At 35.9% G+C, this 26,052-nt stretch overlaps 1 pseudogene; it reads left to right on the forward strand.

Annotated features, from left to right (window-relative positions):
* The window catches only part of LOC150042555 (vomeronasal type-2 receptor 116-like), a 49,562-nt pseudogene extending 34,223 nt beyond the window's left edge, over positions 1-15,339 (forward strand).
* Positions 15,340-26,052: the final 10,713 nt, after the last annotated feature.

Genomic DNA, 26,052 nt, shown 5'->3' on the forward strand with positions numbered 1-26,052 from the left:
GAATTTTAGCCATCCAAGATGACATCTGCGTTATATGTGCACATCCAAGTCCTTGGTTTTTGGTCTGTAGCAGAAGGTCTCACTAATGAAGGCTATGCAGAGAGAGACAGAGAGAGACAGAGAGAGAGAGAGAGAGAGAGAGAGAGAGAGAGAGAGAGAGAGAGAGAGAGAGAGACAGAGAGAGAGACAGAGAGACAGAGAGAGACAGAGACAGAGACAGACAGAGACAGAGAGACAGAGAGAGACAGAGACAGAGAGAGAGAGAGAGAGACAGAGACAGAGAGAGAGAGAGAGAGAGAGAGAGAGAGATGGCTCTACACAACTTACAGGAATTCTGGCAGTCCATTTGATACATATTGCAAAAGAAAATCGCAGTGCCTCTAACATGTACTGTCCCTGAATTTTTAAGCTGAAAGATAATACTTTACACTCGAGACCTAACTTCATTTTTTCGCATTTTTGATTTTTAAATTTTGATAAGAGTGTAAAAAACATCCCTGTCCACAATGGCTTTAATGTGTTATCCTCAGACTGCCCCCTCCTGTCATTAAGACTATAGGCATGAGGGATCAATGCCTATATTAGCTTTATTTTTTCATTCCCAAATATCTACCTATGTTTAACTGATTTTCCTTCTCTTATTTTCCCAAAATATATTTGAGCACTTTCGGTAATGTGCTAATACAGACACACTGAGTATTATAGCTTCAGTAGATGGATGTTTCTTAGATACTTACACATATGAAGAAAACCATGCTTGGGGTTAGAAAGATTTCATATTTGGTATTGATTTTAGGTAGCAATTAACCATCAAAACTACGGCAATTAATCATCAGAAATGAGACATTTTGGGGCCAGGATTTGGCCTAGTGGTAGAATGCTTGCCTAGCATGCACAAAGACCTAGGTTTAATTCCTTGGTAGCACATACAAAGAATAAAGCTGGAAGTGTTGCTGTGGCTCAAATGATATAACTCTAGCCTTGAAGTAGCCCAAAGACAGTACTCAGGCCCTGAGTTCAAGCCCCAAGAATGGCAAAAAATCAAAGTGAGACACTTGAGTCAGCTCAAAATATAATGATGTTACACAGTTTTTCTTTCAATTTTTATAGCATATACTACTTGTACCAACTATCTGATTCATATTATAGTTACAAAATGCATGTCATATACTGTGATTAAATCAGCCACTCTATATTTGATCACTTTTCATTTTTTATTTATCTTACCTGTTTTGCTAGTCTCAAGGCTAATGCTCTAACACTTGAGCCACAGCACCACATCCAGCATTTTCTGTGTATGTGATATGGAGGAATCAAACCCAGGGCTTTGTGCATGCTAGGCCAGCACTCTCGGCCCATGACATTTTTTTTCTATTTTGTCTAATATACTTTTATCTCTCTCATATCTCTGATTTTTTTCTTTTAAATTATTATTTCATTTTCTATATATTTGTTTCAATACATAGAGGGGTTACAGTTATATTCACCAGATAGAGGGTGCATTACTTCTCACACATTGATATCCCTTCTTATCTTTTAGTCCCTATTTCCCTCTCCCTCCCTCTCCCTCATTTATTTCTGATTTCTTATGTTCATTTTGAGCTTCCTGAGCTTTCTAGGATTACAGGTATGAGCCACCATTGCTTGGCTTGCTTGCTTTGCACTCTTGATTTTTTTTCTCTCCAGATGGATGCTCTATCACTTGAGCATCAACTTCTGTCTTTTTGTTGGGTAACTGGAACTAAGAGTGTCATGGACCTTTCTGGTCAACCTGGCTTTGACTGAGGATCCTTCTGTTCATCTAGGATTACAGGAATGATCCACCAGCACTGGTAATTTTAATTTCTTCAGTAACTTTCAGTCTCTCAATCTATATATCATCACTCAAACTGAGGAATTTTGGATTTTTAAAATAATTACTTTGTTTCAAATTATTACAAATTATATCATGAAGGTCTTCCACTGTGATATTTCCATATATGCACACAGTGCAGTTGGAACAAATTTACCTCCTTTTTAAAAAAAATAGATTTTCTACTAAAGAAATTCAGCAATGATTTCTAGAGTCTAACTGTATTCCAGAACATCTAAATAAATTGTTTATTTTAACAGAGGTAGATCTAGATACTAATATGCATGAACAACAAATAAGAGTGTAAGTTTCCCTACTATGAAAATACTTTAAAATCATCAGTGAAATGGGAACCCTCTGGTCCACATGGCATATATGTAATTTTACCAAAAAAGAAACAAGCAATGAAAATAAATGCTAATTCTTTCTCTGTGGCACTCCTTTAGGGATTAATCTTCAGGCTCTTTCATCACAAAGTTGTTGTTTTTAAGCTGGATGTTGTAGGTATTTAATTAACCAATTAATATAAATGAAGTATCTGCTTCTTCTACCACATGGGAGCAATATTTAAATATCATGTTTCTAACATGCATCTTCTGCATTTTGATATTTGATATCATCACATAAAATTCAGATTTCTTCTTTTTATTGTATTTTATTGCCAGGGTAACATTTAGAAGGGTTACAGTGACATTCCTCAGGTACTTAGTATATTACTTCATCAACACTGATACCCCTTCTCATGTTTTTGTTCCTTTTTCCTTCCTCTCCCTATCAATCATCTTGTTTATTCTTTTCCCTTCCCTATTTCAAATAATCGAATAAATATATATAAAATATACCAGGTAACCAAGTGGCCACACTGCCATTTTGCATTTAATAAATGAGGCTTCAACTTAATTTTTCTGGCCCTCTGTTTTCCCCTTCTATTTTTCCGTTCCATCAGTGTCCACATTCATTTTCAGTTTTACTAAAACTGCAATTTTTTCTGAGCTGATGGGTAACTCCTTGTAGCTTTGATTTGAATTGTCCTGATTGCTCAAATTGTTAAACATGTTTTTTCTGTATTGATATATATTTGTACTTTTCAATTATTTTTTGCAAGTCCTGGGGCTTAAACTCAGGGCCTGGATTCTGTCCCAGAGCTTCTTTTGCTCAAGGCTAGCACTGTGCCACTTGAGTCATAGCAGCACTTACAGGTTTTTTTTCTGTTTATATGGTAGTGAGGAATGAATCCAGGGGTTCTTGCATGCTGGGCAAGCACTCTACCACAAACCACATTCCCACAGTCATGGGCTTAGGTTCAGGGCCTGAGCACTGTCCTTGGATTTTCTCAAGGCTAGAGCTCTACCACTTTATCCACATCACCACTTCTGGCTTTTTTCTATGTATGTGATACTGAAGAATTGAACCCGGGTCTTGGTGCATGCTGGGCAAGCACTCTACCACTAGGCCAAACTCCTGGCCCAACATTATTTTATTTTTAAAGCATCTTTTCACATGTCTGTTCCTTGATTGAATTTTTTACTACTGGTATTTGAATTTTAGAGTTGTTTTACACTATGCTATTAATAATCTGTGATATAAATTGGAACAAAACTAAAGCTTTTCAATTCGGTGCAATAGGAGCCGCTTTACATGTCCAGCACTGGGGTGGAATTTAGACCCTTACAAATGACAGGAAGAATTCTCCACTTATCCAAGTCCAGAGCTTATTTTTTACTATTTTATGAGCTGTTTTAATTCTATTAAAATTACCAGTATATGTATGTTTTCCTTTATTTTTTCTAATACTGGCAAAATAACAGTCTCTTATTAAGAACTATTATATTTTCTATTTAATTTCGATTCTTCAATACAAATTGAAGAATAGAGTCTTATTTCAGTTCACTACATGGACACTCAACTTCACAGTGAAATTTTAGTATAACTGTATTATTTGCCAGCTTCTCTAAGAATAAGTTATCTGTAGTTGGTTATGATTGTTTCTTGGTCTTATGTTAATTTGGTCCATGTGTATGTTTTAAATCATAATCTCTTTTTCTTGCTACTATGACTCTGTACCGTAAGAGAAAAATACCTACAGATAATTAATTTCCTCTTTTTAAATTTAGTCTTTTTTTTTTTGGTCGAATGTGCTACTTGGACTCTGGGCCTCTGTCACTGATCTCTTCAGCTCAAAGCTAGCACTCAACCATTTGCGCAACAGCACCATTTGCAGTTTTTCTGATAGTTAATTGGAGAGAACAGTATCATGGACTTTTCGTTCCTGGATTGGCTTTCAAGCATTATCCTCAGAACTCAGCCTCCTAGATAGCTGTCTAGCTGTCTAGACAGCTGGCTGGCTGTCCTGTTTTTGAAGTAACAATATTTCATTTAAATATTTACTTGCTGAAGTGTTAGGAATTTGATGGAAATTGAACGGAATCCATAGATGGTTTTCAGTTAAACGGTCATTTTCACCATACTGATTCATCTCATCCAGAATCATGGAAAGAATGTATTGATATGTGTAATTACTATGATTTCCACTTTGACTGTTGATGATTTTTAATTTAGTCTTCTATATTGGTTTGTGTAGAAAAACCTTTTGCTTCAATGATTATTGACATTGTTTTTATTTTCCATTTTTTCTCTTCTATTGATTATTTCATGTTTCTATTACTACTTGGTCTATTTCTTCTAGTACCTTGAGATGCAGTATAAGTTCTTAAGTTCAATATCTGTACTCTTGATTTAAACAAAAAAGTTAGTTTCTTTTTATTCCTCATATTTTAATTAAAACTCTATTAAAATTGAGTTTGTACATCATATTTCAAGTTCTACAAACAAGTATTCAAGAAAAAAGCTCTATATGCAATCACTGGCACATAAATTTAAGAACATAATAAAGCCGAGTCTTTGTATGTCAGAGGTACATATTGATCTATATATCAGTATGTGTCTATAGACTATCATCCTCATTTTTCTATATCCATGAGTTTCTGATATTCCATTTCCATTTTCATTTGTTCTAGGATCAGTTCATGTTTTAAAATTTGCCTTGAAAATTTTTCAGTTTATCATGAATTTATCATTTAATTAAGCTTAATTCAATATTTAAGTTTTAAGTTATGGTTGAAAAATAATTCATTTAATTTTCATTGTATGTGCAAATTTTCCATGGTTATTTCTATCATTTCTCCATGTAATCTGCACATCTCCTCAATTCATTTTGAACATTTTGGAAATCTGGCTGGCTTTGTGTTATAGCCAATGATTATTCCTAGACAACTTTCAGTAAATTGACGAGAGATGTTTTCTTCAATAGAAGGTCATTGAAATGTTCTGTTGATATGTGGGAGGTTCACTTGATCAAGGCTAAAATTTAATCCTAATGCTACCCAGTTGATTTTCTATAGACGATTTCACCTTGAAATCTTCAGCTATTATTGTAATTAGGACTAAGTCTGCTGATATATTTGAGTGCTTCTATAGTGTGCAATTACACACTTAAAATTACTATTTCATCTTGTTGTTTTTATCCCTTCACCATGGCATTACAAACTTGTCCCTTTTCAACATTTCTTTTGCCAGTCCTGGAGACTGAACTCCAGTCCTGAGCACTATCCTTGGGCTTTCTCAAGGGTAGAGCCCTTGCATTTGAGCCACATCACCACTTCCAGCTTTTTCTATATATGTGGTACCTAGGAATCGAACCTGGGTCTTCATGCATGCTAGGCAAGCACTCTAACACTAGGCCAAATTCCCAGCTCCCCTTTTCAACTTTTTGATTAACGTCTGTTTGATGTACTGTGTTATAGATACTCCTGTTTGCTTTTGGCTTTCATTTATATGGGCTGCCTTATTCCACTTTTTTTCTTTCACTTTTTTCATTCCTATCATGAAGGTAATTTCATAGGGATTACAATTATGTAAATCATGCAATGAATTCATTTCTTCTGAATAATCTCACCTCTTTCCTTGTTTTATCCACATTTTCCTGTCCCTATAAAGTGCATAGTTTATTTCCCACATATTGTGTAGTGTGTATCAAGGATACATTTGTTCACTCCTTGCCATACAATTTCTATGCACCCCTTTACCCAAACCAAGAGTGAAACTTATATAAAAGACAGAATTTAAAAAAAAAACAGTGGCAATGCTGGGCTGGGAGTTTGGCCTAGTGGTACAGTGCTTACCTAGCACACATGAAACTAGGTTTGATTCCTCAGTAAGACATGCATACAAAAAATATGAAAATGGTGATATGGATCAAGTGGTAGAGCTGTAGACTTGAGAAAGCCCAAGGAAAATATTCAGGCCCTGATTTCAAGCCCCCGGACTAGCAAAATAAAACCCCAAAACAAAAAAAAACAGTGACAATGCAGAAAAATCCCAAAGAGTAAAATACCTAAGAACCCCTTGTATCTATTAGTTGGAGTTCTTTTCAATATGTATCATTTTATATGAACAGGTGCACATAGCTATTGAGTTTTCAGGATCCTTTCCTGAGAATATCCTCCTTTATACTCACAGTGTAAGTGAATAGAGATTGATATATTCCATAATAGCTAAGAATATTTTCTTTCTTTTACTATCCAATGTTTTACTTGTAGACATGTTTTTTTTGGTCTAGCTTAGATTGCTAAATAAGTTTTACAAGTCTTTCTATTTCATAATGAATGGTTTAATATCATTTTTTAAGATGGAAACATACCATTCAATTGTGTATATATACCACATTTTCTCAATCCACTTGTCAACTAAGGTGCATCTGTTTTGACTCCATATCTTGGCTTTGGTAAATAATGTGACAATGAACATGGTTACATGGTAACTTTAGTGTGGCTTGGTTTGTGGTTTATTAGCGAAATGCCCAGGAGTAAAATTGCTGGTCATAGGGATGCTTTATGTGCAGTATTTTGAGTATATTCCATATGATTTTCTAGAGTGATTGAATAATTTTACATTCCCACCAACACGATAGTACATTTCCATTTGGCCACATCCCCACCAGCATCCGTTATTGTTACTTTTCTTGATAGTGGCCATTCTAACTTGGTTGAGGTTGAATCTCAATTCTATTTTGATTTGCATTTGTTTATGGTCAGTGATACTAAACATTTCTTCTTCTGTGTACTGGAAATTCTTACTTTTTTCTTCTGAAAAGTCTTTCTTTAAATCTTTAGCTCATTTATCGATTGGGTTATTTTTAGTGCTTTTTTAGGGAGAGGGAGTTAGTCTTCTTTTTTTTACCTGTATGTAGCTATTAGTTATGAGGCCCCTGTCAAATGCTAGCTGTGAGTGTCTTCCCCATTCTATAGCCTTCCCATTTATCTTTTTAGCTAGGTATTTTCCCATGCAGAAACTCTTCAGTTTGCTGCAATCCCATTTATCCAGTGTTTGATTTTTTTTCTGTTTCTGGATCCTTACTTAGGAAGATTTGACCCATGCCTAGGAGTCTTGGTATTTACCTTATCTCTTGTTGTAATATTTTCATGGTATCTGGCCGTATATTTATGTCTTTGTTCCATTTTTAATTTATTCTGGTGGAGGCCATGATCAAAAGTTTTATGAACCTTTTTATGTTTAGATATCTAGATTTGTATCCTTGTCTACATTAGAAAAATTAAATCTTGCCATTATTTATTGAAATCATTTTACCATTTTGGAATTCTTAACCATTTACTGAATCCCCAAAACACTAATCTTTGATTTTGTATATATTGCTGCCAACTTTTGACAAGGTTTTTCACTCCTACATACGTATATGCTCTATTAGATTTTCTTCAGGCTCATTATTTTAGTCTATGGAAAAACATCACAATCATGATTGGCTTCCACTGTGAAATTTCCCATGTGCATACACTATAAGTTGCACAAGTTCATCTCATCATATGTATTTCTCTCTTCCATCCACTGCTTTTTTGTAAAGAATTTGTGTTGATTTCAATATTTTAATTGCTTTAGAATACTCACACATATACGTAACCTTGCACACATGGACATATCAAGATAGAAAGAAAAGTATTTTGAGCCTCTTTAATTCCTCTGGATTCTTCACATTCTGGCATTTAAATATAATGGGAAGAGAGTAATTATCACTGCATTATACCATGGTGTCCTTGGAACAGGGATTTCATTGCAAAACTTATGCACAACTTTTTTTCTCATATACCATGTTGGAAGGTCATCTCTGCACAATGCGTTTCTTGGAGTTGGATGCATCTCTCTTGTTTTATTCTGTAAGTAAATATAAAAATTTCCTCAACTGAACTTTGAGCTTTTGTTCTGGTTAGTATTACAGGAAGAACTGTTCAATATGTTGAGTCTGTGAACAATGCTTGTCATATAATGTTCCATAAATATCACCTTGTTTCTGAAAGACGTAAGTTGAAAATTTGTTAGTTATTCTAGCCTGTTGTATAACCACAAAAATAGAGACTGGGTGACTTAAAACACATGTTTTTTCAAATAGGTGGAGATAGTTTCCTCCTGATGATAATGGCAACAGAGTATTTGATACTTGATATCTCATGAATATCTGGTCCATTTTTAATAGTTTTTGCTGTGGTGCATGTGGTAGTGGGAATAAAGCAAGTGCTGTCTCAGACAAACTAAACTATATTTCTGAATTTCATTCTTGACAAATTCCCTTCATGTCTTTAACGAATAATGTAATTAAACACAAGACAACAATTCTGTTCCATCCCAATTGGGGTAATGTTTTATCATATTCACTGGCAGAAAATCAAGCATTCAATGTAATGACAGTCATAAAATTTGAAAAACTCCTTCTAAATTTCTATACTAATTATGCAGGTTTGTCTTCAAGAATTACCAGTTTGTTTTGGCCTTGGCTTTTGCCATTGAAGAGATCAACAAAAATCCTTATCTTTTACATAACTTGACTATGGGATTTGATATCTATGATGTTCAATTTGGAGCTTGGACTGTATTTGCAAATCCCTTCCTTTGCCTCTTTGGGAAATATAAGATTCCAAACTACAACTGTATGAGAGACACAAAGACAATAACAATACTTACAGGACCTTCAGGAATAATATCCAGCCAGATTGGGACACTGCTAGAACTCTTCAAGTTTCCACAGGTGAGGGGTGGAGTAGTGATATGATATTTTAAAAAGTCTAATTTGGTACTACTGCAACTTTAAGAAGAAAATGATAGGAAGGGATTGGATTAATGAACCTATCAAATTTTGTGCTATCAAAGAATAAGTATTGGAGCTGGGAGTTTGGCCCAGTGTTAGAGCACTTACCAGGCATGCATGAAGCCCTGTGTTAAATTCCTTAGTACCACAGACACAGAAAAAGCTGTAAGTGTTTCTGTAGCTCAAGTGGTAGAATGCTAGCCTTGAAAAAGCCCAAGGATCGTGCCCAGGCCCAGGTTCAAGCCCCCGAATGGGGAAAAAACACAAACAGGAAGTATTGAAAGATAATGGAATATCTACAGCACCATTGGATTTAAGCAGGGATAAGAAAGTTACTGTAGACAAAGGAATTTTTTGGAGTTTTAAGCCTTAATATTTTTTTTAATTTCAGGAAATAAAAAAATGCCTTTAAAATGTGAAGGTATGTTGAGCTGGGTGCTAGTAACTATGACTTTAATCCTAGCTATGAATCAATTATAATCCTAGCTATTCAGGAAACTTATCTCTAATTAACAAACAATAAGTACGAAATGATATGTGGCTCAAGTGGCAGAGAGATAGCCCAGAGGGCAAAAACTAAGAACCGCATGAAGCCCTGAGTTCAAGCCCCTATACTAGTAGAAATATATGCTTACCCATGTGTAATATATTTTGTTAAATATAGTGAGTCAGGTTCAGAAAGAGAAAGTGGGCATGTGTTTTCTCATATGTGAATGTTAGATGTAAAAAACAAACATAAAATATGAAATAAGTATATTATAAATATCCATTTACATATATACATGAGCAATTTCACTGAATTATGGTACATTTAAAAGTGAAATTTCATGATGTATCCTCATTTATTAACTAAAGAACAGTATAAGAAAATGAACACCAGTAAACTGAAGCACATCTTTTTCTGAGGAGATGAAGCAAAAAGGAATAGAGAGTTTTATGGATGGGTAAAAACAATACAGCTAGGAAACAGAGTGAATAATTGTAGTTGATATAGATGGGAGAGTTGAAAGAAATAGTGATAGAGACCAAGGACAATTATATGGAAAAACTGGTATGTTGTACATTTCTTCAAAATGAACTAATTTCTTTCAAAAACTGAAAGAAAATCCTAACATCTATCTAATTCAAATGGTTACAAAATGACTGAGATTATGATGGAATTCTCATTCAGAGAGAGTCGAATTTTCATTCCCTTTAGCTTACATTCGGACCTTTTGATCATGCTCTGAATGACAGAAACAAGTTTCCAGCTCTTTATCAGATGGCCACAAAGGAAAGATCGATAACCACTGCCATGGTGACCTTACTCATTCACTTCACCTGGAACTGGGTAGGACTGTTAACCTTAGAAGATGAGAATGGTTTATGGATTCTTCCTGAGTTGAAAGAAGAGATGACCAAGAACAGAGTTTGTATAGCCTTTGAGCTAGCAATCCCAAACCACGCCATATCACATGTATACAAATTCATGGCATATTATAACCAGATTAATAAATCTTCAGCAAATGTCCTCATCATATATGGTTACAATGAATACCTACTAGATTTAATGGCATCTGTTGAGCAATTTTTAATAAAGGGCAAAATTTGCATCATGAATTCACAATGGGACTTAACTAGGAGAAGAAGATATTTCATGTTAGGATCAATCCATGTACCTCTCATTTTTTTACATCATCACCCAGAAGTTTCTGGATTCAAAGATTTTGTCAAGGCAGTTAACCCTTCCAAATACCCAGAAGACTTTTTCCTTGCTAGACTGTGGTTTCTCTCTTTTAATTGCTCAGATTCTGATTCTGACTGTGTAATCTGGGAAAACTGTCTTCATGATGCCTCATTAGATTGGTTGCCTGGGCATATTTTTGACATGACTATGTCTGGGTACAGTTATAATATATACAATGCTGTACATGCTGTTGGTCAGGCACTCCATGAGGTGCTGCTTCATCAAACAGAAGTGCCAACAATGGGAAATAGAAAAGGAACTGTGCTTTATCCTGCACAGGTAAGGCCTTCTGTGTTAGATGGCACACACAATGAGAAAAGTCACTTTCCAGAAGGGTCTCTACATATATGAAATTAAGTATTTCAGATATTTTTTCAAAAACCCAAGTAAGTCTACTTGTTTGAATTATGGTGAGGTACCCTAGAATTGTTCATGCTGTAATTAAGGAATAGTATGCTAGTAACTAGAACAAAAGGTTATGCCAACTTCTATATATTCTTTCCATTACAAATAAGCCTAATATGCTCATTGATTATATCTTGAAAATTTTAAAGTCATCTTTTCCCTATGAGCTTAGTAAATACTAACAAAGGATGAATTTCTGAACAGAATTATCCATATTTTCATAAATGATCTAGTCACATTCTACTTTATATATTGAAAATGTTATCATGCACAAATTATAGGCATTCATAAAATTAATAGATTGGAAGCATTGTTGCTAGGAAATGAAGAATTGTCTTATTAATGCATATGTGCATGGAATTGGTATTTCTTAAAAAGAGGAGTGCACTTTTTTGCCTAACGTCCATGATTCAGAAAAATAATTTTTATACTGTGATAGATTTTCTTTTGGGATAATTCATTGTTTGTCTCTGCTGTTCTTGATTTTGGAATCAGAAAATAAAGGCAATCAGTAGCATTTCTCATTCAGGTTTTCTTTCTTAACTCTGAGACAAGATGATGTATTTCTTTTAGCTACACCGTTATCTGAAGAACATTCAATTCCACAATCCTGTTGGAGATCAAGTGATTTTGGATGAGAAAAGGAAATTGGAGACAGAGTATGACATTGTGAACATTTGGAATTTTCCAGAAGGTCTTGAACTTGAGGTGAATGTAGGGAAGTTTTCTCCATATGCTCTACATGGTCATCAAATGTCTTTATCTAAAGATATGATCGAGTGGGCCATAGGCACTACTGAGGTAGGTTGGATCTAATTGTAATGATTTCAAGGACATATAAGTAAGCAGTATTCACCTGTTGAATTTATACCTGGGTGGGTGCCAGAATCTTATTCCTGTAATAAGTGCTGCTTAACTAGCTGATTATCATAGTTGAAATTAGTCCAAGCAGGAAAGCCTGGGAGACAGTTATCTTCATTTAAACATTGGTTAACCTGGAAGTGGGGCTATGCTTCAAGTGTTGAATGCTGGCATTAAGCACCAAGCTCAAATACAAAGCTCAGGCCCTCAGTTCATGCTTCAGATCTGGCCCATACACTTAAATATTTACATCTTAGATGTTTATTAAGAACTAACTATTGCACATTGAAATATTTCCAACTTAAAAAATGTATTGACTAATTCTTGGAGGAAGGAACAGAATACTTCAACATTGCTCATGTTTTGGTTGTATCTACTTAGGAGGCTGATATCCTCAGATCTAAAATTGAAAGTCAATTTAAATCCTAAATGGGCAGAAAATTCTCTGAACATCTTATTTCCATTAAATACCAAAAAATTCAAGTGGATTTCTGGCTCAAGTGGTAAAGGGCCAACCTAGAGCAAACAAGTCATTGTCCAGACATTGGGTTCAAGCTCTAGGATTTGGCCTCCAGCACACAAATAAGGTTTAAAGTGTATTCCTAATTTTTTGCCAATCCTGGGGCTTGAACTCAGGGGCTAGGCACTGTCCTTGAACACTTTTTGCTCAAGTCTAGCACCCTGCCCCTTGAGCCAAAACACCACTCTGGCTTTTTCTGAGGAAGCATGCTAGGCAAGCACTCTACTACTAGGGTATGCCTTAGTCCCTAAATGTTGATTTCAAATATAGTCATAAATCATAAATTGCCTTTATAGATTTTTTCTACCCTGTGGCAAAGCACCTAAGAAATGACTTTATGCGTTGTAAAGGTTTATTTTGCTCTTTTCTTTGGAAGCTCCTTTTAGTGGTTAGTTGACCTTCTGCTTAGGCAACTTCAGTGAGAGGAATCTTGGAAAAACCTTGTGTCAGAAGCAGATTCTTATCTCATGACCCCAGAAAACGATAGAAGAAACTGTCAGTCTGAGCTTGTCAAAACCCAAGAAAGGGACATCATTGCTTTAATTCAGAGCATTCTTTTAAATGTTTAAAGAGGACTTTTCTTCCTTACTGTTCACCTTGTCACAGATGATTAGGAGACAACATATAATGGCATGAATTCAAGAATTTTCCATAGGGCTTTCCACTAGTACTTATTTTCTCACCATCCATCTCCATCATCTCAACAGTTCAAATGGCTAGATATAGATCAAGGCTATAGCACATAAGCCATTTGTGATATGATGGGGAATCTATAACAGCATTCAATAAACTAACTATAATTATATGAATGTAAATACTATGCTTAATAATCTTATTCTTTAAAACAGTAGAAATTTTTGGAGCGTTGTGTAAAAGTATGAACAATTTCTGACCCATGTATGATTTTCCTCAGCCTCCTCACTCTGTCTGCAGTGAGAGTTGTGGTCCTGGATTCAGGAAATCCCCTCAGAAGGAAAAGGCTGCCTGTTGCTTTGATTGCACTCCTTGCACAGAGAATGAGATTTCTAATGGAACAGGTAAGTTCTTGAAATAGAGAAAAATTCATACTCTCCCTGAGTGTTCTCGAATCCATGCAAGTCAGTGAAAACCTTGGTGTTAAGATTGCTGTGTAAATGTCTTCTTTCCTTCATTTAGTATTTTATTGTGACAATGAGTAACACTGCTTAAAAGAAAAGAAATAATGGGATATGAATTATATATAGGATTAGTTTTTAGTCTCTTTATATATATATTTCTTTAAATCCATTTAACTACAAGATTTCCCTGTTTTTTTGAAATTATAATTAGACAACAAAGAAAATACAGATCTTGCACACATTTATTCTAAAGCCCAGACTGTTTTTGCAATGGACCATGTGCTCTGGGTTGGGTTTGGTGTAAGGAACATGTACAAGTGTTATGAAAAACATGACTTTAGAGCTGCAAAGAGAGTTTTGATCCTCTGTTCCCAGCTGCATTAGAAAAAAGATAAATATAACAATGGCAAGGAAGGTCTACAGAGGACCTACTTATATTAGACAGAAATAGAGATGGAATTGCAATCTTTACTATACGCAGTTTTAGATGAGGGATTTGGGTAGTGCACACAAAGATGTTAATTTTATGGCAGCATGAAGAGGCACAGAAAATTTATGTTAGGATATTAGAAATGGCAAAAATAATATGTGTGATAGTTACTGCAGGTAAAATGGGTTCATTCAGACTGCAAAAATTTGAGAATATGGGAATGAGTGGGGCAAGATGATAAATATAAAACACATGTCCCATAATTCTTAGTAACGTTACTTTTATGCTAATAATTAGAATTATCACTACATAAGAATTTTCTAATATCTTTTTAAGTACTGAAAAGGCATTAATTGTTAAATTCTTCACCAGATAAGGAACAGTGTGTGATGTGTCCAGATCATCAGTATGCCAACACAGAGAGAAACCACTGCCTCCTGAGATCTGCAAGTTTCCTGGCTTATGGAGAGCCCTTGGGGATGGCACTGGCCTGTGTGGCTCTTTGTTTATGTACACTCACAGCAGTTGTTCTTGGGGTCTTTGTGAAACATCACAACACCCCCATTGTCAAGGCTAATAACCAGGCTCTCAGCTACATTCTGCTCATCTCTCTCATCTTCTGTTTTCTGTGCTCCTTGCTCTTTATTGGCCATCCAAACACAGTCACCTGCATTCTACAGCAAACTACATTTGCAGTAGCCTTCACTGTAGCTGTTTCTGCTGTCTTGGCAAAAACTCTAACTGTCATTATGGCCTTTAAGTTCACTTATCCTGGGAGAAGAATGAGATGGTTGCTGTTGTCAGGGGCTCCTAACTTCATCATTCCTATCTGTACTCTGATACAGGTGACTCTATGTGTACTCTGACTAAGGACTTCTCCTCCCTTTATTGACAGAGATACACACTCTGAACATGGCCACATCATCATCCTGTGTAACAAAGGCTCTAACATTGCTTTCTACTGTGTCTTGGGATATCTCATTTTTCTGGCTTTGGCTAGCTTCACTGTTGCCTTCCTGGCTAGGAACCTGCCTGACACCTTCAATGAAACCAAATTCCTGACCTTCAGCATGCTGGTATTCTGCAGTATGTGGCTCACTTTTCTGCCCGTCTATCACAGTGCTACGGGGAAGGTCATGGTGGCTGTAGAGGTTTTCTCCATCTTGGCTTCAAGTGGAGGTCTTTTGGCCTGCATCTTTGCCCCCAAGTGCTACATCATTTTGTTAAGGCCAGATAGAAATTTTCTGCATGGCTTCCGGGACAAAACATACACTGGGGGAAATAAGCGCTCTTAAGGTTAAGCTTATAGTAAATAGAAAGCATGAGAAATTTAAACTTCATCTTTTATGACTAAGCAAACACAAAACTTAAAATAGGTATACTAGTCTCAGTTGATATACTTTCAATCTGAATTATCTGCATGCAGTAATTAAAATTAGAGACAGTATATTAAATATCAAGGACCAACTTTTGTTGCTATACATGGAAACCCATCTTACCTGTAAACATAAATGTTCTGAAATATTTCTGTAGGAAACTATACTTCAATGAATTCAAATATTCTATTATACAGAAGAAATCAATCTTACAGATCTCTCATATAAAATGATGACTACAATTCACAACACTGAAATATACTCTGAAAAAATTTCCAAGGAATTAAGTTTTAAGTAACCTCATCACAAAGGAATATGTAGGAGTTAATACTTAAATTAATTACCTCAACTGCGCCATTATACAATGTTGACATATTTCAAAAAATGTAATGGAAATGGTCAATGTATTATGCTATTATTTGTAAATAGATGTGTTATTTTAAAAGCAAAACATGTATATACATAGATTTACTACAAAATCAGATCAAATCTATGTGAAGGTACCCAAATTATGCCTATGGGAAAAACATTAAGAAAATAAAGAGACTAATCAATAATAACATATTTTTATTTGAGACATAATGATCTTTCATAGGTATTGTGGTAAACAAAGTACCAAATCACAAGAGAAATAGGGAACAAAAACAAACATCCACACTGTATGCAAGTATTTTGACACATCGTGTTCAATAATAGATTGGAAAAACAATAATGACAAAGTTGAAATCCATAGCATAATCCATCAATATGTTATATGACATTGTAAAAACTTCATGGAAACAACTCTAAAGTGCATACATTTATTCAACTATCATAGCATATTCACCAATATAGATGTTATGTTCTAGAAAAATACCTTAAAATGTAACTTTCATAAATTTTATATATGGTCTGAAGAAGCAAATATATACCTACAAATTTTTAAATAACAAATGCTCAAGGGAAATTGTCAGATAAATTTAAGGCACACAACATTTCACATACAATGAGCTAAGGTTTTTACATTGCAATGACCCTTCACCCTTCATGTCATATCTTTCTCCAGAATCTAGTGTGACAAAACTCTCTATGATAAGAGAGTTTCTCTAAGTAGCAAATCAAAAGATATTCTATGGCACAAAATCCATTAGGGAATATTCTTGGGAAAATCCAAACTAGAACAGAGGGAGAATGTGAGCAGACATGTGATCTCAACACAATTCAGTTTATGGAAGAAGCAAGAAAATAGGTAAATGCTTCAAAATAAAAAAGCTCAAAGAACAGGTCCTACCCCATAATATAGCCATCGAATGATAGCAAACTAACATTGTTCTGTTTTGTGAACTCACAGGAAGTATTTATCCAAGATAACTTCCCACTGAATGAAAAGCAGGATTCATGCTTAACAGAACATGGGAAATTTTAGGAACAAGGAATACCTAAGGTGAAAACTTCAGGCAACTTCAAGAGCTGTCAGCTCAATATGAGCCACTCCCTTGTATGTATTGCTACCACAAATATGTATAACAGACACTAACACTGGGTAACCACAAGAGGAGGCTGTTGAGCTTACATTTGAAGACAAAGATTTGAGAAACAGTTAACTATAAGTGGTGATACCAGAAAACTCATTCCAGTTGTGTGGCCTCAAGCAGATGAAAACAGAGCTGGCTGGACCAAAACAAAAACAAAAACCAAAACAAAAAAAACAAAACAAAAACAAAACAAAAACAAAAAAACCCACAGCAATTTGAAGCATACAAAGTGGCTTCATTTGAGAATGAAGAAAATCTCCCAGTCAAATCTCCCAGATGGCAGGATATTATCAACATAGCCATGTTACTGAATGTCTTCTCTGTAGAAGAGACAATTCCCATCAGAATTTCAAGGTCATTTTTCACAAAAAGAGAAAAAATACTGAAATTCATGGAAATAGAAAAAGTTATCCTGAGCAAAAGCAGCAAATCTTGAAGAATCTTTAAACTACACTTCACAGTATACTACAAAGCCATAGTAACAAAAACACAATGGTACTTCAGAAATTCAGACACAAAGAGAAATGGCACAGGACAAAAGGCACAGATGCAGCAAATTCACATAGCAATGGTCATATGAACCTTGCCAAGCCCTAACACACCTTAGAAAAACAGCATTTGACATCTACATGTAAAACATAAACTTGATTCCTCCCTCTCTACAAAAAAATTTACATTGCTCAAATACTTAATGTTGGAAGTGAAAATGTTGACAGTAATATAGGAAGACAGGAAATACCTGAAAATATGCCCAGAGGCAAATATTTTCCTTCTTTATCTTTACACATTTTTACTGTAATTAATAGAAGACTTACATTATCTTCACCAGATAGATGGTGCATTATTTCACATATATTGATATCATTTCTCCTGTCTTGGCCCCCATTTCCCTCCTCCCACCCCAGCCCCTCATCTTCTTTTCTTCCCTTCCCTATCCGATTTCAACTAACGAAACACACTCACACATATGTGTATATATATATATTTATATATATACATGTGTATATATATATATATTATCTCAAATAACCAGGAGCAATACTGTAATAATATGAGGACAGCATAACAGATGAGTGATAACATAGTAAATTAAGGACAACAATCACTCATTTTATGGCTTTTGTTTCTATATCCTAGAGGTCCTTTCATTTAGCGTCATACTATATGGCATTATGTATCTAGGTTTTGCTCTATTGCAAATCTCTGCTAGGAGAGACCATGGTTTCTACTGATTATGACAAATGAGGGAAACCATTGAGCCTAAGTTCCTTTGATTCTGGCTTACTTCACTTGATATGATTTTTTCTAAGTCTTTCCATTTCCTAACAAATGGGGTGATGTCATTTTTTCTGACGGCAGCATAGAATTCCATTGTGTACAAATACCACATCTTGTTGATCCACTCATCAACTGAGGGCCATCTGGGTTGGTTCCATATCTTTGCTATGGTAAATAGTGCTGCATTGAACATTGTTGTGCTAGTGGATTTAATATGTTCTTGTTTCTGGACAATTGGGTAAATGCCTAGTAGTGGAATTGCTCAGTCATAGGGGAGCTCTATGTTTAGTCTTTTGAGGAACTGCCATTCTGCTTTCCACAGTGATTGAACAAGTTTGCACTCCTACCAGCTGTGTAGTAGCGATCCCTCCTGGCCACATCCCCTCCAGCGTTGTTGTTACTAGTTTTCTTGATCCTGGCCTTTCTAACTGGAATGAGGTGGAATCTTAGAGTTGTTTTGATTTGCATTTCTTTTATGAACAGAGATGTTGAGCATTTCTTCATGTGTCTATAGGCCATTTTTATTTCTTCTTCAGAGAAGATTCTCTTTAAGTCTTTGGCCCATCTTTTAATGGGATAGTTGTTTCTTTGGAGATTAGTTTTGGTTGATTCAATTTTTTAAGCTGTTGATATATCTTACATATGAGGCCTTTATTGGTTGTGTGGTTGGTGAAGATCTTCTCCCATTTTGTAGGCTTCCTGAATAATTTACTAGCTATGTCCTTTGCCATACAAAAGCTCTGCAATGTAATGCAGTCCCACTTATCCAGCCTTTTTCTGATTTGTTGTAATTCTTGGTCCTTATAAAGAAAGTTTCGACCTGTGCCAAGGAGGCCTAGTGTATCTCATATTCCTTCTTATAAATTTTCAGTGTGTTGGCTTTGATCCATTTGGAGTTAATTCTAGTGCAGTGTGACAAAGAAGGTTCCAACTTAATTTTCTGGAGGTGCTTATCCAGTTCTGCCAGCACTACTTGTTGAAGAGGCTGTCTTTCTTCCATTCTATTTTTTGGCTCCCTTTTCAAAGATTAGGTGGCCATAGATCTGTGGTTTGTAATCTGGCTCCTCAGTTCTATTCCATTGATCTTCAGGCCTGTTCGTGTTCCAGTACCAAGCTTTTTTGATGATTATAGCTTTTTAATAGAATCTGTTTGGTATTGAAATTCCTCCTGCACTGTTCTTTCTGCTAAGGAGAGTTTTTGCTATGCGGGGTCTTTATTGTTCCATATAAAATTTTGGATTGCCTGTTCTATTTCTTTAAAGAATTACATTGGGATATTGATGGGTATTGGGTTGAATTTGTAAATAGCCCTTGGCAAGATTGTCATTTTCACAATATTGATTATTCCAATGCAGGATCATGCGAGGTTTTTCCATTTCTTCCGTTCTGTACTAATGATCTTTTTCAGAGTTTTAATAATTCTATATTCTATATAGAATAATTCTATATTTTCTTTGAAGCTATTGCAAAAGGAGTTGCTTTGCTGATTGTTGCCTCATTCCTCTCACTGTTGGCGTAGAGAAAGGCAGTTGATTTTTGAGGGTTACTTTTATACCCTGTTACCCTTCCAAAGTTTTGTATCAGCTCAAGGAACTTGGGAGTGGAGTCTATAGGATTCTTTAAATACAGAATCATGTCATCTGCAAAGAGGGAAAGTTTTACTTCCTCTTTCCCTTTTTGGATATCCCTTATGCTTGTTTCTTGCCTTATTGCACTGCCTAGGAATTCTAATTCTATGTTAAAGAGGAGTGGAGAGAGTGGACATCCTTGTCTCATTCCTGGTTTTATAGAGAATGGTTATAGCTTTTCACCATCAAATATAATACTAGCTGTGGGTTTGTGATACACAGCCTTTATTATAGTGAGGAATGTTCCATGGATTCCTAGTTTCTCCAGAGCTTTTAAAATAAAGGGGTGTTGGATCTTGTCAAATGCCTTTTCTGCATCTATTGAGACAATCATGTGATTTTTGTCCTTCCTCCTGTTGATGTGTTGAATTATATTAATTGATTTGTGTATGTTGAACCAGTTTTGCCTCCCTGTGATGAATCCAGTTTGATCATAGTGTATAATTTTTTTTGATAAGTTGTTGTAGAGGGGTGTCCAGTATTTTGTTGAGAAGTTTTGTATTAATACTCATCAAACAAATAGGTCTATAGTTCTCTTTCATTGATGAACATCTATCTGGTTTGGGGATGAGTGTTATACTGGCTTCATAGAATGAGTTTGGTAAAGACCTTCATTTTCAATTTCATTGAAGAGCTTGAGGAGTATTGGTGTGAGCTCTGCTTTGAAGACTTTATAGAATTCAGCTGTGAATCCATCTGGCCCCTGGCTTTTCTTCTGTGGAAGGTCTCTTATTGCCTTTTCTATTTCAGTGCTTGAAATAGGCCGGTTTAGTTGGGTTAGTTTTTCTTGGTTCAGTGTGGGTATGTTAATATTGGCTAGGAATTCATTCATTTCCTCTAGATTCTCAAATTTCTTGGCGTAAAGGTTTGAGAAGTATTCCCTCATGATATTCTGGATCTTGGTAATTTCTGTGGTGATATAACCATTTTTGTCTGTGATTTTGTTTATTTCGGTATGCTCTTTCTTTTTTGGTAGGATTTGCTAAGGGTTTGTCAATTTTGTTAATTCTTTCAAAGAACCAACTCCTTGTTTTGTTTATTCTTTCTATAGTTTTTTTAGACTCCAATTCATTTAATTCTGCTTTGATTTTAATAATTTGCTTCCTTCTAGTGGGACTAGGGTTGGTTTGTTGCTCTTGTTCCAGGTGCTTAAGGTGACACATTCAATTGTTGCTTTGTGTTTTTTCCAATTTGTTATTGTAGGCACTCAGACCTATTAATTTTCCTCTTAGTACTGCCTTTGCCTTGTCCCAAAGGAGCTGGTATTTTGTGTGCTCCTTTTTGTTAAATTTCATGACCTGTTGGATTTCTGTTTTGATCTCCTCAATGACCCACTGGTGATTCAATAATGTGTTGATCAATTTCCATGAATTACAGGGTTTTTATTGGTGGAGATGGGTGTTCAGTTCCAATTTGATGCTTTTGTTGTCTGAAAGAGTGCAGGAATAATTTCAGTGTTTCTGAATCTGGCCAGGTTTGTTTTATGCCCTAAAATGTAGTCTGTTTTGGAAAATATTCCATGTGCTGATGAACAAAAAGTATATTGTGTTGTTGATGGCTGGAATAATCTTCAGAAGTCTGTTAGATCTAGTTGGTCTATACAGTTGTTCAATTCTAAGGTTTCTCTGTTGAGGTTTTGCCTTGTTGATCTGTCCATAGGTGATAGAGATGTGTTAAAGTCACCAACAATCACTGTGTTTTGATCTATGAAGGTTTAGTGAAAGTACAGATTGCTTGATGAAGTTCGGAGCTCCAGGATTCAGTGTGTAGATATTTAGGGTGGTTCTGTCCTCCTGGAGGAAAGATCCCTTTAATAGTATGTAATAACCTTCTTTGTCTTTTCTCACTAATTTTAGTTTGAAGTCTATTTTATCTGATATAAGGATGGCAACTCCAGCCTGCTTATGGGGGCCATTAGCTTGATAGAGTTCACTCCAACCTCTCACTTTCAAAAAATGTTTGGTTTTTTTGGGGGGGCTTAATATGTGTCTCTTGAAGACAGCAGAACAATGGATCTTGCTTTTTTAATCCAACTACATAGTCAATATCATTTAATTGGAGAGTTAAGTCCACTAATATTGAGAGTCAGGATTGAGAAATATTTATAAGTTCCTGCCATTTTTATAAGCTTTCATTAGGGCCTGTGTCTTGACAGTTCTTGTGGTACTTAGATGGCATGAGTTTTAGGTGCCATGTCTTTCTCTGTATTACATTTGTGTTGGTTTTCTGTGTGTAGAATATCTTTGAGATTTTTCTGTAATGTTGGTTTTGTTGCTACTTAGTGTTGCAGTTTTTCCCTGGAAGGGAATGTTTTTATTGTTCCCTCAGTTATGAATGTGAGTTCAGCATTGTACAGTATTCTTGGTTGGTAGTTATTTGTCTTCAGGGCAAATACATCCTTCCAATCTCTTCTTGCTTGCATGGTTTCTGCTGAGAAATCTGGGGTTATTCTGATTTCTTTGCCTTTATAGGTGATTGTTCTCTTGTCCTTGGCTGCTTTTAGGATCCATTCCTTGTTCTTTATTGATCCAATTCAGATTATAATGTGGCAGTGCAATGTCCTTTTCTGGTCAGGTCTGTTTGGGGTTCTAAAAGCTTCTTATATCTGGATGGTCCTTCCCTTCTGAACATTGGGGAATTTCTCTGAGATGATTCCCTGAAGTATATTTCCAATACCATTGACCTTTACTCCAGATCCTCCTCAATACCAACTAGCCTTAAATTAGGCTTCCTAATTGTATCTTGGACCTCTTGAACCAATCTCTCATGTTTCCTAGATTTGGTTTGACTCATTTTCTTTTGTTTATTATAACTAAATTATCTTTAACCCCAGAAATTCTCTCTTCTGTGTTGTCTAACATGCTATCTAAGCCCTGTCAGTCTGATGACAACAATTCTTTGTTCTGTGTTGTTGGGGGCCTTCATCCAGGTCCCTCTCTACTAGTAAGGGGGATGGGGAAAAAAACACCTTGACCAGTCCAAGCCATGAAAGGAAAGGGCCCACTGTCCTCCCGCACTCAGCAATCTTACCCCAGAGCACAAACAGAGATGCTATGCAGCTTCATCAAGGCAGAAAAATCTCTCTTTATTCCTCAAATCCCTCCTTCTTATATTGGGTGTGGGAGCCTATTAGTGTAAAGTATGGACAGGACAAAGAGGTCCATGTGTTTTATCCCTATTTCAAGCCTCAGCAGAGAATGATCAGGACATGGCTTTACATGGCTCCCAACATCTCCCCCTTATTTATCTTCGAAAAAAGACAAAACTTAGGATATGTGGGGCTACCACGGTATTAGATCAGCTGTGCCTGCTTGTCTCCAAGCTTATTAGTCTTTTTAACAGTCATGGGATCACCAAGTCCTTTTTACCTGGCTCCTGTCGTAGGTTGATAGCATAAGAGCTGAGACTTTCCTGTCTTCGACTACCAGCCGTCTATTTAAACAAACCAGATTTGAGGGGATGCACCTGTTTCCATGGGAACAAACGCCTGTCGCATTAGCATTCTTTCTGTGTTGACTTTGTATTGTTTTAGGCAAGCAATATAGACATATTGTAGTGCAAAAACAAATCCGAATTGATCAATCCTGCCCATCTTTGATCAATTCCCAAAATAGTCTCTATTAAAGATCACCAATCACATAAAGTTCACCATGTGTCTGATTAACAATATTTGTGTACATAGAGAAATCTTCAAGTTGTCAAACTAAACATTAGACAGATTAATCAAGCAAAATCTGGAACAAGCATCTACACAAAAGGTGCTCATCACCTGCTCCAGAATATTCAATTGTTCTTGCAATAAATCAAGTTCATTGATCAAGCATAACAATTCCAGTCCTCACATGCTGATTTATGGCTTCTTGGGTCTGCCATGAAGTATTCAAAGCATTTTCTGTAGAAATCGCGGTGGCAAGGGCAATACTCGCTGCAGTAACGGCAGCTACATTTGTGGCAATGACCACCACCAATGTCAGGAAAATACCAAAATCTCTTTTACTGATGAGTGGGAAAGCATTCTCCTCTGCCTGTACATGCACTGGTATATAATAAGGGGCTCTGACTACAATATTCAGAGAAAACAGGGAAGCATTCCCACATCAACTAAAAAAAACACATGGAGATTGAAACCAATAGAAAAACAAAGACTACTACACAAGAAAACTGTATCATCGCAAAGCAATAGAAGAATTAGTGGAAAACAAGGATAGATATTGAAGAAGTATTGGTTAGAGGAAGTGGCTAGGACTGTTCAGGTCCCAGCAGCGTGATCCTCAGCGATGTTGATAGGGTCGCATTGCCGCGTGGATTCACTTGGGGAACCGCACTCATAGAAGAGTCTTCATCTTGACCGACATGCTTCCAAGCAGTCTCCACGATCTGATGTATTCAGTCTCTCAGGCACGCAAATTGGACTGTCAGCATCCTGTGGAAAAACACAAACACTTCCTCACCCCTACATGAGAACAGGATCTGGTCTTTTCCAGTTTCCAGAGAGAATATCTTTCCACAATACTAAAGGTTTATGACTTATAGAATGATTAAAATGTCTATCTCCTGAAGAATGTCCTTCAGCATCAAGAGTTAGAAATTTTAAAGTGAAAAGAACTATAGAATTCTATCCTTGGGAGTCTTCCAATCTCCCCCTTTTGTTTTAAATGTAATAATTTTAATGTCTAGTATGAATGCTCTACTATCCCTTGTCCTTTAGGATTATAAGAAATACCTGTTTTATGAACAATATTTAAAGTTGCACAAAACTGAGCAAAGGAAGCAGATGTATATGCCAGACCATTATTTGTTTTTATACTTTTAGGCATTCCTCATAGATGCACATGCATGCAGCACATGAATTATGACATCCTTAACCTTTCCTCCAGCATGAGAGGAAGCAAATATGAATCCAGAATAGGTATCAATAGACACATGCACATACTGTAGAGTACCAAATCTAGACACATGAGTAACATCCATTTGCCAAATGTGATTGGATTGTAAACCTTTTGGATTTATACCCAGATGAGGCAGTGGAAGGGAGAGAGCACACTTTTGACATTGTCTAACAATCTTTCGGGCTTGATCTTTTGTAATATTAAAGCGCTGTTTAAGAGTCATACTATTAACATGAAACTGAGAATAAAAATGAGGAGCCTGTTCCATTACAGAAAAGATGAAAATAGTTTTCGTAGCCAAATCAGCTAATTGATTTCCCTTACTTAATGGACTTGGTGATCCTGTGTGAGCTCGTACATGCCCAATAAAAACAGGATCACTACGTTTCCACAAAATTTTCTGAATTTGGAAAAACATAGAAAAAGCGGAAGTTTGTGGTGAGATAGGTCCAGCAGTTTCCAGAGAAGGAAAAAGTTGAACAATATATAAGCTATCAGAAAAAATATTTAAGGGAACATAAGGATAGTGTTGTAAGGCTATGGTGACAGCTTCCAGTTCTACTATCTGAGCAGACTTATGAGGGGTAATATGTGTAAGTACCGTATTCCTAGCAAATACAGCAGCAATACCGGGAGAAGATCCACCTGTGAATACTGTCAAAGGCTTTTGGATGTGATCCTTTTTAACTATAGTGGGAAATATAACGGGATATTTTAAACAGAATGATAATAAACTAGATTTAGGAGAATAATTAACAAAACAGGCTTGAGTAGAGCATCATATAATGACCCATTCATTAGTATTTCTGATTAAATATTCCAATTGTTGAAATGTATAAGGGGTAATAATTTTACAAGGATGAACTCCAAAAACCTTAAGGGAAATAGTAAGGACTTGCATAATTAGTTCAGCTATCATAGAAGGATAAGGCATAATAATTTTCTTTGGAGAAGTTGAAAAATGGACCCACAAAAGAGGGCCCTCTCTCCAAAAATCTCCAGTAGGTGTATTAGCAGAAGAATTTACAATAAACCTGAGCTCTTTAGAAAAATCAATACAATCACAATGAGCTTTTTCTACAGCCTTTTCTACAAGAAGCAAGGCTGTTCTTCCTTCTCGAGTAAGCTCCCTAGAGATGAGGGATCAGGATCCCCTTGTAATATCTCAAATAAAGGTTCAAGTTGTCTTGTAGATAGACCCAAGGAGGGCTATAGCCAATTAATATTCCCTAAGAGATGTTGAAAATCATTTAATCAATTTATCTGAATTTTTGTGGCTTAATACATGTATCCATAATTTGATATCCCAAATACAAAATGGAA

This window comes from Megascapheus bottae, chromosome 35 (genome assembly GCF_031878675.1).
Source record: "Megascapheus bottae isolate mThoBot1 chromosome 35, mThoBot2.hap1, whole genome shotgun sequence".
NCBI classification, from domain to species: Eukaryota; Metazoa; Chordata; class Mammalia; order Rodentia; family Geomyidae; genus Megascapheus; species Megascapheus bottae.